Source organism: Nicotiana tabacum, chromosome 10 (assembly GCF_000715075.1).
Source record: "Nicotiana tabacum cultivar K326 chromosome 10, ASM71507v2, whole genome shotgun sequence".
NCBI lineage: Eukaryota > Viridiplantae > Streptophyta > Magnoliopsida > Solanales > Solanaceae > Nicotiana > Nicotiana tabacum.
In genome coordinates this window covers 113,020,734-113,033,278 of record NC_134089.1, presented here as the reverse complement: position 1 = coordinate 113,033,278, position 12,545 = coordinate 113,020,734, and the positions used below count along the sequence as shown (strand labels likewise).

Sequence of the window (12,545 nt, the reverse complement as noted above, 5' to 3'; positions counted from 1 at the left end):
GAGATTTTTCGGCTGCATGGTGTCGTAGTTTCCATCATTTTAGATAGGGGCACTCAGTCTACATCTCAGTTTTGGAGGTCCGTGCAGCAAGAGTTGGGTACTTAGGTTGAGTTGTGCACAACTTTTCATCCTCAGATGGACGGGCAATCCGAGCGCACTCTTCAGATATTGGAGGACATGTTTCATGCTTGTGTCATTGATTTCGGAGGGTCATGGGATCAGTTTCTACCACTTGTAGAGTTTGCTTATAACAATAGCTACCAGTCGAGTATTCAGATGGCTCCATATGAGGCTTTGTATGGGAGGCGGTGTAGATCTTCAGTTGGTTGGTTCGAGCCCAGTGAGGCTAGGCTATTGGGGACATATTTGGTTCAGGATGCTTTGGAGAAGGTGATTCAGGAGAGGCTTCGTACAACGCAGTTGAGGCAAAAGAGTTATGCTGACAAGAAGGTTCGAGATGTATCCTACATGGTTGGTAAGAAGGTTCTGTTGAAGGTTTCACCCATGAAGGGTGTTATGAGATTTGGAAAGAAAGGGAAGTTGAGTCTGCGGTTCATTGGGCCTTTTGAGGTGCTTCGAAGGATTGGGGAGGTGGCTTATGAGCTTGCTTTGCCACCTAGCTTGTCGAGTGTGCATCCGGTATTTCATGTTTCTATGCTCCAGAAGTACATTGGGGACCCATCTCATGTTCTGGATTTTAGCACGGTTCAGTTGGATGATGATTTGACCTATGATGTGGAGCCAGTAGCTATTTTGGGTCGTCAGGTTCGAAAGTTGAGGTCAAATGATATAGCTTCAGTGAAAGTGCAGTGGAGAGGTCGGCCCGTGGAGGAGGCTACTTGGGAGACCGAGCGGGAGAGGCGGAGCAGATATCCTCACCTGTTTGAGGCTTCAGGTATGTTTCTTGATTCGGTCGCGGACGCACGTTTGTTTAAGTTGGGGAGGATGTGATGACCCAGCCAGTCGTCTCATGAGTTACCACTCCGTATTCCCCGTTTCTACTTCTTTCAGTTTTGTTTATCCGTGTTATGTGGTATCGGGTTGGTTGGATCGAATTCGGAATGATTTTGGTAAGGTTTGAGACACTTAGTCTCTTTTAAGAAAGCTTGAGTTGGAAAAGTCAAACGGATATTGACTTATGGGTTAGAGGGCTCGGATGTGAGTTCCGATGGTTTGATTAGCTTTGGGAGGTGATTTATGACATATGAGCGTGATCGGAATGAGTTTTGGAGGTTCGGAGTAGATTTAGGCTTGAATTGGCGAAGTTGATATTTTTGCGATTTTCGGTTGGTAGGCGAGATTTTGATATAGGGGTCGGAATGGAATTTCGAGAGTTGCAGTAGTTCCGTTGTGTCATTTGGGATGTGTGTGCAAAATTTTAGGTCATTCGGATGTAGTTTGGTTGGGTTTTTGATCAAAAGCAAAATTTGGAAGATTATAGAATGTTTGGCTTGAATCCGACGTGTTTTGGGTGATTTGATGTTGTTTAAGGTGTTTTGATGATTGGTACAAGTTTGAATAAGGTTTTAAGTTATGTTTGTGCTTTTGGTTGAGGTCCCGGGGGGCCTCAGGGTAATTTCGGATGGTTGACGGAAAGGTTTGGACTTTGTTGCAGCTGCTGAATTTGCTACTTCTGGTATTTCCGCACCTGCGGATTGGGGACCGTAGATGCGGCGCCGCATAAGCGGAGGATTTGATCGCAGAAGTTAAAAGGGCTTGAGGAGCAGGAACTGCAGAAGCGACTAAGAGACCACATCTGCGATGTCGCAGATGCGGGTAGAGGACCGCAGATGCGGACTAAGGGGAATAATTGATTTCCGTAGAAGCGGAGGAAGAACCGCTAATGCGGTACAACAGAAGCGGGTACTGGGCCGCAAATGCGAAAATGTCTGGGCAGAAAGTGTAAATTGTGGCCTTCGCGAATTTTAGCTAATTTCACCATTTTTGACTTCGGCTTTGGAGCTTTTTGGACGATTTGAAAGAGGGATTTAAAGGGAACTTCATTGAGGTAAGGAATTTGGACCTAAAACTCATTCCTATGCTAATATTTCACGGATTAGAGCTAGAAATTATGGAAATTTAGGGTGAAAATTTGGAAAACTAGGGTTTGGAAACTTAGACCTTTAATTGAGGATTTGAAGGACCATTTGGGGTCGGATTTCAGAACTTTTGATATGTATGAACTCGTGGGGAAATATAGAATCTATTGATGTAAAAATTATTTAATTCCGAGATGTGGGACGGGGGTCGGGTTTTGGTAATTTCGGGATTTGTGTTGTATTTTGATTATTTTCGATTGGGCTTTGTTTCCTTAGCATATTTTGATGTCCTCGTTATGATTTTAGATAGATTCAACGCGAGTGGAGGCCAATTCGAGGGGCAAAGGCGTCGCGAGCTAGAGCTTTGACCGGTTCGAGGTGAGTCATGATTGTAAATAATGTTCTGAGGGTTTGACACCCCGGATTTGTACATCGTAGTGCTATATTAAGGTGAGGCACACGTTTGATGACGAGTATGGGGTCGTGCACTGTTGGGGATTGTGACTTAGTCCGTCTCGAATGACTATTTTACCGCGTATTTGACTGAAACCTATTTGTTATCATTATGATTTGGGCTGAATGCCATATTTGGGACTTGTGCCAACTATTTGAACCATTCGGGGATTTTTACTGGTATTTTCTCACTGTTTTGACTTATTACTTGAACTCAGTCATGTTATTTTCTACTATTTTTCATACTCATCCATGTATACTCAGTTTTAATACTTTAATGATATTTTAAATAATGTTTGGGCTGAGAAACACATGTTTTACTATTCCCCGAGTGGCTTGCGAGGATTTTGACTGAGTAAGGCCAAGGGCCTATGTTGTGAGGAAACATTTGATACCGATTATGAGGCCGAGGGCCTAAGATATGTACGCCACGAGGTGGCTTGATTGATATGAGGCCGAGGGCCTAGTGATGATGCCATGAGGTGGCTTGATATTGCGCTTGGGCCGTAAGGGGCCCTTCCAGGAGTCTGTACACCCCTAGTGAGTGCGGGTACCCATTGCGATGTGAGATTGAGCCCGAAGGGCTAGTATTATTCTATGTGATTGCCCGAGGGGCTGGTACTGTTCTGAGATGTTGCCCGAGGGGTGGATTTGTTGATACTATGCCCGAGGGGCGAGCCTTTATGTGTTTACTTTTCATAATTGACTGTAAATTACTTGCTAAATTATTGAAAAAGGCTTTTCATGAAACAATGTTTGAGTTAAAGAATTTTACCTATCTTTTACTGGTTTACTGTTTTAGTTATTTTACTACTTCATTATAGAATGCTTTTTGCCTTACGTGATTTTTTGCTTTCAGTCTTTATTTACCTTTGTTACTCACTGAGTTTGAGTACTCACTTTACTCCCTGCACCCCTGTGTGCAGATTCAGGCGTTGCGGATCCTGCTAGTGCGAGTTGAGAGCTCCCGGCAGATATCGGAGTCCATGAGGTAGCTACTTGATGTCCGCAGTCCCGTGTTTCTTGTCCTTTATAATTGCTATCTCTTTTTAGACATCTGTACTAGCTTATAGACTTAGCAGACTTGTATTATGACTTATAGATGCTCATGACTAGCGACACCCCGGTATCGGGCTGTGTTGGGTTGTACTTCCACATTTTATTGATATTACCTGCTACTTAGTATTATTAAATCATGTTTTAGACTGTTTTCTTGCTCTTTAACTGTTTAACGTCGAATTGGGAATAGTTGGCTGGCCTTGTCTTCACAAAAGGTGTCATCACGACTGGGTCCAGGTTTAGGGTTGTGACATGACTGTTCAGTGAATAAGTCCAAAGTCCAGGGCATCCCCCTCTTAGGCCTCCTTCTCACACCATAACTTGTATTCGGAATCCCTCCAATCTCGTAACTGTTGCTACCTTTCTTCATGCAGCCTATACAGTTTTGACCTTGTAAGTATGCCCAATCTCTAGGCTTCATTTGTATAGCTTGATAAGATGTCCCTTTGGGCATTTATGAGTATACTGAAGTTCTTCGCTCGGTACTTGGTTGAATTCACGAATATTGCTATATCTCATCACATAGGTCCGTTTAGCCTTCCGTATGAATTTACTGCCATAACTCTTACTTTAATTTATCGTTGCCGAGGTTTGTACCAAATCCCAGCTTACTCTCGTTGCTTATTCCATATATATAAATTTAAGTCCTTTAATGCTTCCTCATTACTACCATCTTTAGAATAACAACCTAATCTCATCTCATACTTTGTGACTTTTGTCCATCCATTGTTGATTCACCTCAATATTGATCTACAATATACCACTGATAACTCAAACTTCTTACGCAATACTTTGCCGCTAGGGCTTACATTACATCAAGGAATATTCGAAGTAATTTTTCTGATCCACTTAGCGGCGATACTGTACTTCAATAACCGTATTCTATAGCATCCCAAGGTGATTCTCTTACGTTGGTATTTTAATCTCATACAATTCATGAACCCCTTTTCTTTTTCTTTTTTTTTTAAATCATTACTCAATCGAAGGCCCAAACGTCATCCTTTATCTATCACAATTACACCCTTATTCTACTATTACGGCAACATTCCATATCTTCTAAATGCTACTTATGAAGAGTAACTCCTTTGAGTCCATTCAGACTATACCGAGCTTACTATAACATAGAGAAGCCATTAGCTCCCTTATTTTAATGGGCCTAATCCTGAGAATCCATTCTCGTCACCTTCTCACTGCCCTTTCTTATCCGTATTTCTGTCTTCCTAAAACTTTGTCATTTTAACATACTTTAGCTTGCGACTTATACATATCTATTTATACTACTCATAATCTTCCTTCAACTTGCTTGAATTTCCTTGTGTTATTTTAGAATATCAAGCGAGGCATCACATCGTCTCTAACTCTTCTTTACTTTCTTAACTAGACCTCTTGATACCTAGAAATCATTGACTAGAAGATATGCCACTGAAGATGCCGATATCATTCTTGGATATTGAATCCTCGTGCTTTTGGACCTTTTATCCAAAGTATGGACTATTTACGATCATTTGCCTTTGAGTATCTCGTGCGTTGTTCACTTTTACCTTACTTGCCTTAAAATCTCACATCGTATCTTCTCTTTCTCTCTCATGACCTCCCTTCCACCTAGGTGCAATTCACGTCCATAACTTAAAGCTCTATAAGAATACTTGCACCTCCGGTGCATACACAATCCCGGGGGAGTTTTATACTGACTTCTTATGAGACTGGTACCGTTCTAACTGGCTTTATCGTAGAGTCATTATAGAACATAGTTGTTGTGCTATCTCTCTTGCACCTCTAATATTAAGAGTGATTCTGCTATGTTCTCAATCATGATTCCTATAACTTTTGGGTCCAATAATCAGATTCCTGATTTACTTTATTGATATAACTTTTTAGTTTCCTTCTTCTTCTAATCGGCCTTTATGCTGACTTAAGTTATTTTCCAATCTGCGGCTCATGGTATTAGCTATTACTTTAGCCCTCCATGGATGCTATGGAATATCCATGATACAATCTTTTAACAATTCATTCCTTTATCTATGACCTAGGCTCAATTCTTTCTTTTAACTTATATCGGAATCTTTTATGGCTGTATGATTGTCAATATATATGGTGCATGTATAAAAATCCAAACTCCTAAGTGCGTTCATAACGTCACCAACTCGGGTTCATTGATCAAATAATTCCTTTTGTTCCTTCTCAGCTTTCTTTTAACGTAAGCTATTACCCTTCCTCATCTTTCTTCCCCCTTGTGACGTGCATATTTAGCTTATCTTAGCTCCCACGCATGCCAGAATTTCCGTACAACTCATATGATTTTCGAATATTTTTTTTATTTTTACTTCCCGTTCACTAGCCACGGTAGATTCCTCTTTCTTATGGAGGACGTACAATGTTGGTGTGAAACTGTTGTTACGAGACCATTCCCTCTTTAGTTCATTATGCTTAGGTAGAAGCCTTCTTCCTCATTTCCTCAGCTACTCCTTCACTGTAGTACTTAGGGAGGATCCTCTAACTCTTGTAAAGATGCGAGCTTATTATATCGTATTCCCGATAGAATTTTTGATGTTCGAGCTCACTTGTAATTATCCTTAGTTACTTACCTCCACACTCATCTACTCATACGACTGCTTCTGAATTGAAGTTTTGACTGTCTTCCCAGTGGAACTATCTTTTATTTCCGTAACACTCATACGGTACCTTTAATTACCCAAACTCATATTTGAATATTTCTCAAGTATTACAATGTCATAATTGCGGGGCTAAATTCACTATATTGGGTTTTACTATCTTTATCTTGCATGACCTGATGTCTTGTTTGTATCCTCTTGACTAGCCATAACTAGGCTCTCCCTGAATCTACTACTAACTACTCGTTGGCCCATTCTTATGTCAATATTCCGTGAAATCTTTCTTGGGTTATTTCCTTGGTCTTAACTTACGTCTCGCACTGGCTCCTTAATTATTAATAACATCTCGGGCAGGAACCCTTACTTCTTCTCCTTGACATCGTGTTTGCATAATGTTCTGGAATCGTAGCGTATCTGTAGCATTTGGATAAGTGCAATCTTATCCCTTTCTCATTTTTATCGCATTCTTCCTTTTATCATTCCATATTCCCCCTTTTAGGGGAGTACTAAGAGTTGGAGCTACGATGACCTGCCTATAGATGTTTCACCTTTTTATCTTTGGCATCCTTTCACATCATCGATGACCCTTACTCGCCTTGTGGTAATCCTTTCGTACCAAGGATAGCAAAATTCCTTACTCACGAGAGTGAAACTTAGTATAATTGGCATATATAGTCCCTTAAGTTGAACTTTGCTCACATTGCTTGCTGTAGGGAAGCATCTTCCTGAATGACCATTCTCTGAATTTCTCATGAATATTCTTTTGTCATCCATTCTATTATTGGCGGAACAAAATCTGAAATTCTTATGATGGCGACTATCATCAGTCACTCAGTCCCTAATTCATGTTTAGTTTATCTTGTTCACCAATCCATATTGGTTCTATTACTCTAGGGTCTAACTTTTCCTCTTGGTAATCACGCTATAGTTGCGAAGTTATTTCTCGAAATGAGGACATGATTGTATGGCATATACTCTTTTATTGTCATAAGGCCTGTCACTTCTCGTTTCTTCCTTCACTTGACTATAGATTTTGTAATATTGTCATCTTTTGATCTACCGTTGTCATCCATGTATCACATCTTACTCATAATGCTTCATTAAATCTTTTCTTATTTCCCGCTAACATTTATGCCTATCACTTTATTCTGAAAACTTGAACAAGACATTCTTTTGCTCTTAGCTTCCCTTTGCTCTATCCAATGGCTCTTCAAGTTGCCTAACGTTCTCGCTTTACTAAGGACACGAGCCACACTAAGGTAATATTTATCCCTTCAAGGCTTATAGTGCATGTCTTTGTAGTACTCATATCTGGCTGCACTATTTCAGAGTGCACCATATGGGTGTCTCATAAAGAGATCTATTAGCATATTTGCAATATCCTTCGGAAATGTCAACTGACGCAAATAATTCATCCATCATATCTTCTTATACTACTTTTGTTAATCCCCATAGGGCATATCTGGAATGGTTGCGACCAATTGTATATACCTCTGTTACTGCGGAATATAACTTAAAAAGCTTATATTCCCCTGCCTGAATTATAAACACTATTAACCTTCATTAACTGGGCACCTCGTACCCTTCTTCATCTTGCTTCTTCTGCTTGTTGAAACTTGTATTTATCTTCTTAATCTCTCATTGTCTTTCACCACAAAAATTGATAGACATTCTTGCCCTAAGGCTTCTTATCAGGAAGCTTACACCTTTCAGTACACCCATGATCTGCTAGAGACCTCACATTTACTTATCGTAGGCATCATACAAAAATTCAATTCCTCTGACTTAGCTCTTCCACAACCATCTCTCTTTCCAACCTTCTTTTCGGATGTAGGTATTGTCTTATTATGAATAAAATAGAATTCGGAATTTGAATTCTTATAAATGAGTTCTACCACACAATCTAGAGTAAGAAGAAAGAGTGGCAATCCTAAATGTCATGTAGCCTCCTACTTATGAGTGTGGTGCACGACACACCCATAAACAAGACTCTACTAGACACGGCTTGTATACTCCCAAGGACAAAACTTCTCTAATACCACTTTTGTCACTGCCCAAACCGATAGGCCGCGACGGACACCTGGTACCTTACTCAACCGAGTACCAATGTAACGTATCTTTCTTATTACATCATCATATACACATTACATAGGGTCCTAATAGGCCAACATAATCCTTTATAATCTCAAAACATATCCCGACAAGGCCGAACAATCTTTCACGTACATGACATATGTCTACAAGCCTCTAAAAGTACATTAATTTCATAAAGATCGGGAAAGAGTCTCGCCATACCAAACAATACACGTCTAAATCATGCTAAACATACGAGTAACTCCGAAGCAAATGGAGTGCACCAACATCTTTCGCTGATTTGATAGCCTACTTGGAGGTCTCTCGACCTGTCTATCAGGACCTGCGGGCACGAAACGTAGCATCCCCAGGCAAAAGGGACGTCAGTACGAATAATGTACCGAGTATGTAAGACACATAAATAAATACATAAGAGACATGGAAGAAATATAGAGTACATGACTCAACCTGTAAGTCTGAATCACTTTGTAAATCATAAATTACTTTTAGCGTCATGCATATACATATGAATGTCATGTCGTGCATAGGTACATGTTTCATAACATCATCAGCCTCTGAGGGTATCCCATCATATCATATCGGCCACTGTGGGCAAAATCATCATCGTATACCAGCTGATCAGGTGGTGGTGCGTATATAACGCCATAACCTTTCCCATATCCCATATACATATATACATACATATATACACTTATATAACGCCGTTTATATCATATTTACATATATATATATATATAATGACGCCATCTGGTCATGGGTCAATGCATATGAATGCAATGCATGAAAAGTACGTTAATAAAATCTTTCAAAATTTCATAAGACCATTTTGTCTTTGAGCAATATCATAAAGTAAACTTTTTTCAACTTTTATATTTTTCTGAGACCTATGAACAGATGATAAAATATTTTGACACATGAAAACTCAAGAATATAGATATCTCTAATACTTATATGAATAAAGTCATTTATGAAATTTGTGCATTTGCACGTTTCGTTCGTATCGTATGGATCATGCCAAAAGAAAGAAGGGATAGCCTTAACATACCTGTTCTTTGAATTATTTGAATGAAATGAAGCTTCTGCTTCTTTGAATTTGAACGAAATTCCTTGCTTGGATTTTATGAAACTTGGATAGAATTGCTTCTGATGAAGCTTTGAAATGCTTCTGCTTCAACGTTTTTGTTTGAGCTAAGATTGTTATATGAACAAGATTAATGGTTGTTCTAGAACCTTTGAGATCTGATCATTTTGTCCAAAATGAACAAATCTTTACAAATGAACCAACTCATAAGACTTGGACGTACTTACTGTCTTTGTCCAAATGAACCACACTCCAAGACTTTTAAAAATGACTCATTCTTATGAGTCCTTTAACGAGTTACACGTTACTTTGGTCTACTAAGCATATATGACAATGAGTCATATGCTTGAATAGTGGCCTAATGCCACGTGGGGAGTGAGAATTATTAATCTTTACCCACTTATTAGTTAACTGGGTAATGTCCCGTTAGCCGGTAATTAACCAATTACCCGCATAATTTAAAAACTATCTCAACTTAATTAAATACTACTCTCTTTTAACATACCTTTTACACCTTATGGTCATGTAGTACCTTGTATGACACTAGTCCATAAATACCGGGTATTTTAGCTCAGACCATATTTTATCCCAAAATGCCAAATTTCAACGAAATTCATTTTCTTTGACTTGCTTCCCCTCTCACCTTCACGAATTTACTAATCACTTGTGAAATAGCATAATCCTTATAATCTCCAAATAATCTTTTACTTGGACTAATGCCAATTATCTTACAATAAATTTAACGTACAATACTTCAGGGTGAAACATCGTCGTAACTTAATACTGCGAAGCGTAACATCACCGTAATGTAATACTACTGGGTGCAACACTGTCGTAACTTAATACTGCGAAGCGTGACATCACCGTAATGTAATACTGCGAGGCATAACATCATCGTAATATAATATTGCAGGATGTAACATCATCGTAATATATTACTGCAGAGGGTAATATCCTCGTAATATATTACTGCGGAGCATAACATCGTCGTAATATAATACTGTGGGACGTAATATCGACGTAATATTGCGGGGTGTAATAGGGCGCCACCCGCTATGAAAAAGCTCTTCGAAGCATGGCTAACTGATACTCGATGATTATTTTTTTTTTCCAGTTTTTCAACCGATTTTGATCGGTATTCCTGAACGGTATTTCGCAGTTTTTTAGTAGTGTAGTTCTAATTGCGTGACAAGAAAATAGGCATTGAGCTTAATTCAATGATGAAAGGTAGCTCTTGAAATAAAGATTGCCCAAGACCATATATAAAGACCTTTTCATTTCTAAATAGCCAATGTTGGAACTCAACGTATATCAGTCTTATTTAATTGATCCATCTTATTTCACTTAAAGAAAATTGTACAAGTTATTTGCAGTTTAGACTTTTATGTACTCATTGTTTCTCTGTATAACCATTGTCCGCTTATCTATTTGCATCATCAATGCATGCATAATTAATTGGATTAAATTAATTGTCGTATCTGTTTTCTAAGCAATAACAACAACCAAAGCATGTTTAAGAAGTAAAAAAAAGACATTCCTATGTAGAATTTCTGGATAAATTTTATATTTGACGTTATGGCTAACCAGTGTGATAGTATTTTCAAATTAAATGAGTCCAAGTATCACTAAAAAGAAACATTAGAGTCGCAATTTGTAAAGGGAATTAAGGACAAGTGTATAAACACTTGTTTATATCTAAAACTATCTATAAGCCTATAAATAGGCACTCATTCTCTGATGATAAAGCACAAGAAATGCTTCCTATCTCTAATTCTTCTCTCCCTTATGCCTCTGTTCTTTCTTTCCAATTTAGTTGGTCTTATTCCTTTTTCTTATTTGCTAGATTTGAAAATTAATATTTTGCTGATTTCTGTATCCTCTAAATAAATAGAGATGAGCTTGTTTAATCCTGGGGAAATATTTTAAATTATTGAAATAGTTTCTTAGGACAGTGCCCAGCACGACTTAAGCCAATTAGTGTATATGCTTAAAAATAATATTATTGCAGTAGTATCATCGTTATTTTCCGATGTCATTGTCACGCCCCAAACCTGAAGGGGCGTGGCCGGCACCCGGTGCCATATGCAGCCCGAGCGTACCACTCTATAACTGTAAACTCTAGATGGGTAACCCTCAACTTAGGCCGATGAGGCCATATTCTAAATCATCTGAAAATAACGCCTCTCTCACCTATGGGGTAAACATACCCAAAAGCTGATATATATATATAACTATGCAGGCCGACAAAGCCGCCATGAATATCTACTGATATAAAATATATAGGACTCGTCTACAAGCCTCTAAAGATAACTGAACTGTACCATGGTCGGGACAGGGCCTCGACCTACCCATAAAACCTGTATATATAAAAGGGACTCGAAGGTCTAGACCTGGTAACTCCGAGGAAGTGGAGCTTACCAACCAAGCTGATGTTTGACCCTGTCTGCTGGAAGGATCTATCTAATTGTCAATGAGGACTCACAGGCATGAAATGTAGCGTCTCCGGTAAAAGGGACGTCAGTACGAAATAATGTACCGAGTATGTAAGGAAACAAAATAACTGAAAGCTAAAATTGAACTGATAATATAATAGCTGAAAGTAATTGGGAGTCAAAGATAATCTGAAGATATACTTACCTGTTGATACTGACTTAATTCTCTCAATATAGTAAGTAAAATAGATGTCCGGCCATATAAGGCTCGGTATGTGTAACTGCTCTGCCGTAATAGGCTCGCTCATAGGCGCTCGGCCATAGTAGGCTCAGTATACAACTCACCATCTGATCTGAGGTTGCCCAATAGGGGTTTGCCCATTGATTATAGCTCGATGGTAATGAAAATAATATAATATATATATATATATATATATATATATATATATATATATATATATATATATATAGACTCACTGCTCTCTTGGCTGACAGAAGACAAAACTAAACAGAATATGAAGTCCTGATAAAGGAGAATGCTATAACTTATAAGACTAGAAAAATGTACATAAATTTAGGAATATAAACTTCTCTTTATGTCTCGTTATCAAGCACATGTAGTTACTGGATCATTCCAAAATGAAAGAAAGATTTCGCTTTAACATACCTGAGTCGATTCTCTTGGCAATCCCTTTAACATACGTCAATTTCGACAACACGTAATGGCGGATCGAAGTAAGGAATAATTCATATGATATTCTTGAGAAAGATTGCA

General features: G+C 38.7%; 1 long non-coding RNA gene across 2 annotated transcripts; it reads right to left on the bottom strand.

Moving 5' to 3' along the window:
* Nucleotides 1-8,267: 8,267 nt before the first annotated feature.
* Nucleotides 8,268-9,594, bottom strand: LOC142164890 (uncharacterized). Of its 2 annotated transcripts, XR_012695972.1 has the most exons (3): nt 9,303-9,594; nt 8,705-8,842; nt 8,268-8,579 (listed from the first exon to the last, which is right to left on the bottom strand). It is a non-coding gene; the product is annotated as an uncharacterized LOC142164890 (long non-coding RNA). The 2 variants fall into 2 exon arrangements; XR_012695973.1 differs by lacking the exon at nt 8,705-8,842.
* Nucleotides 9,595-12,545: the final 2,951 nt, after the last annotated feature.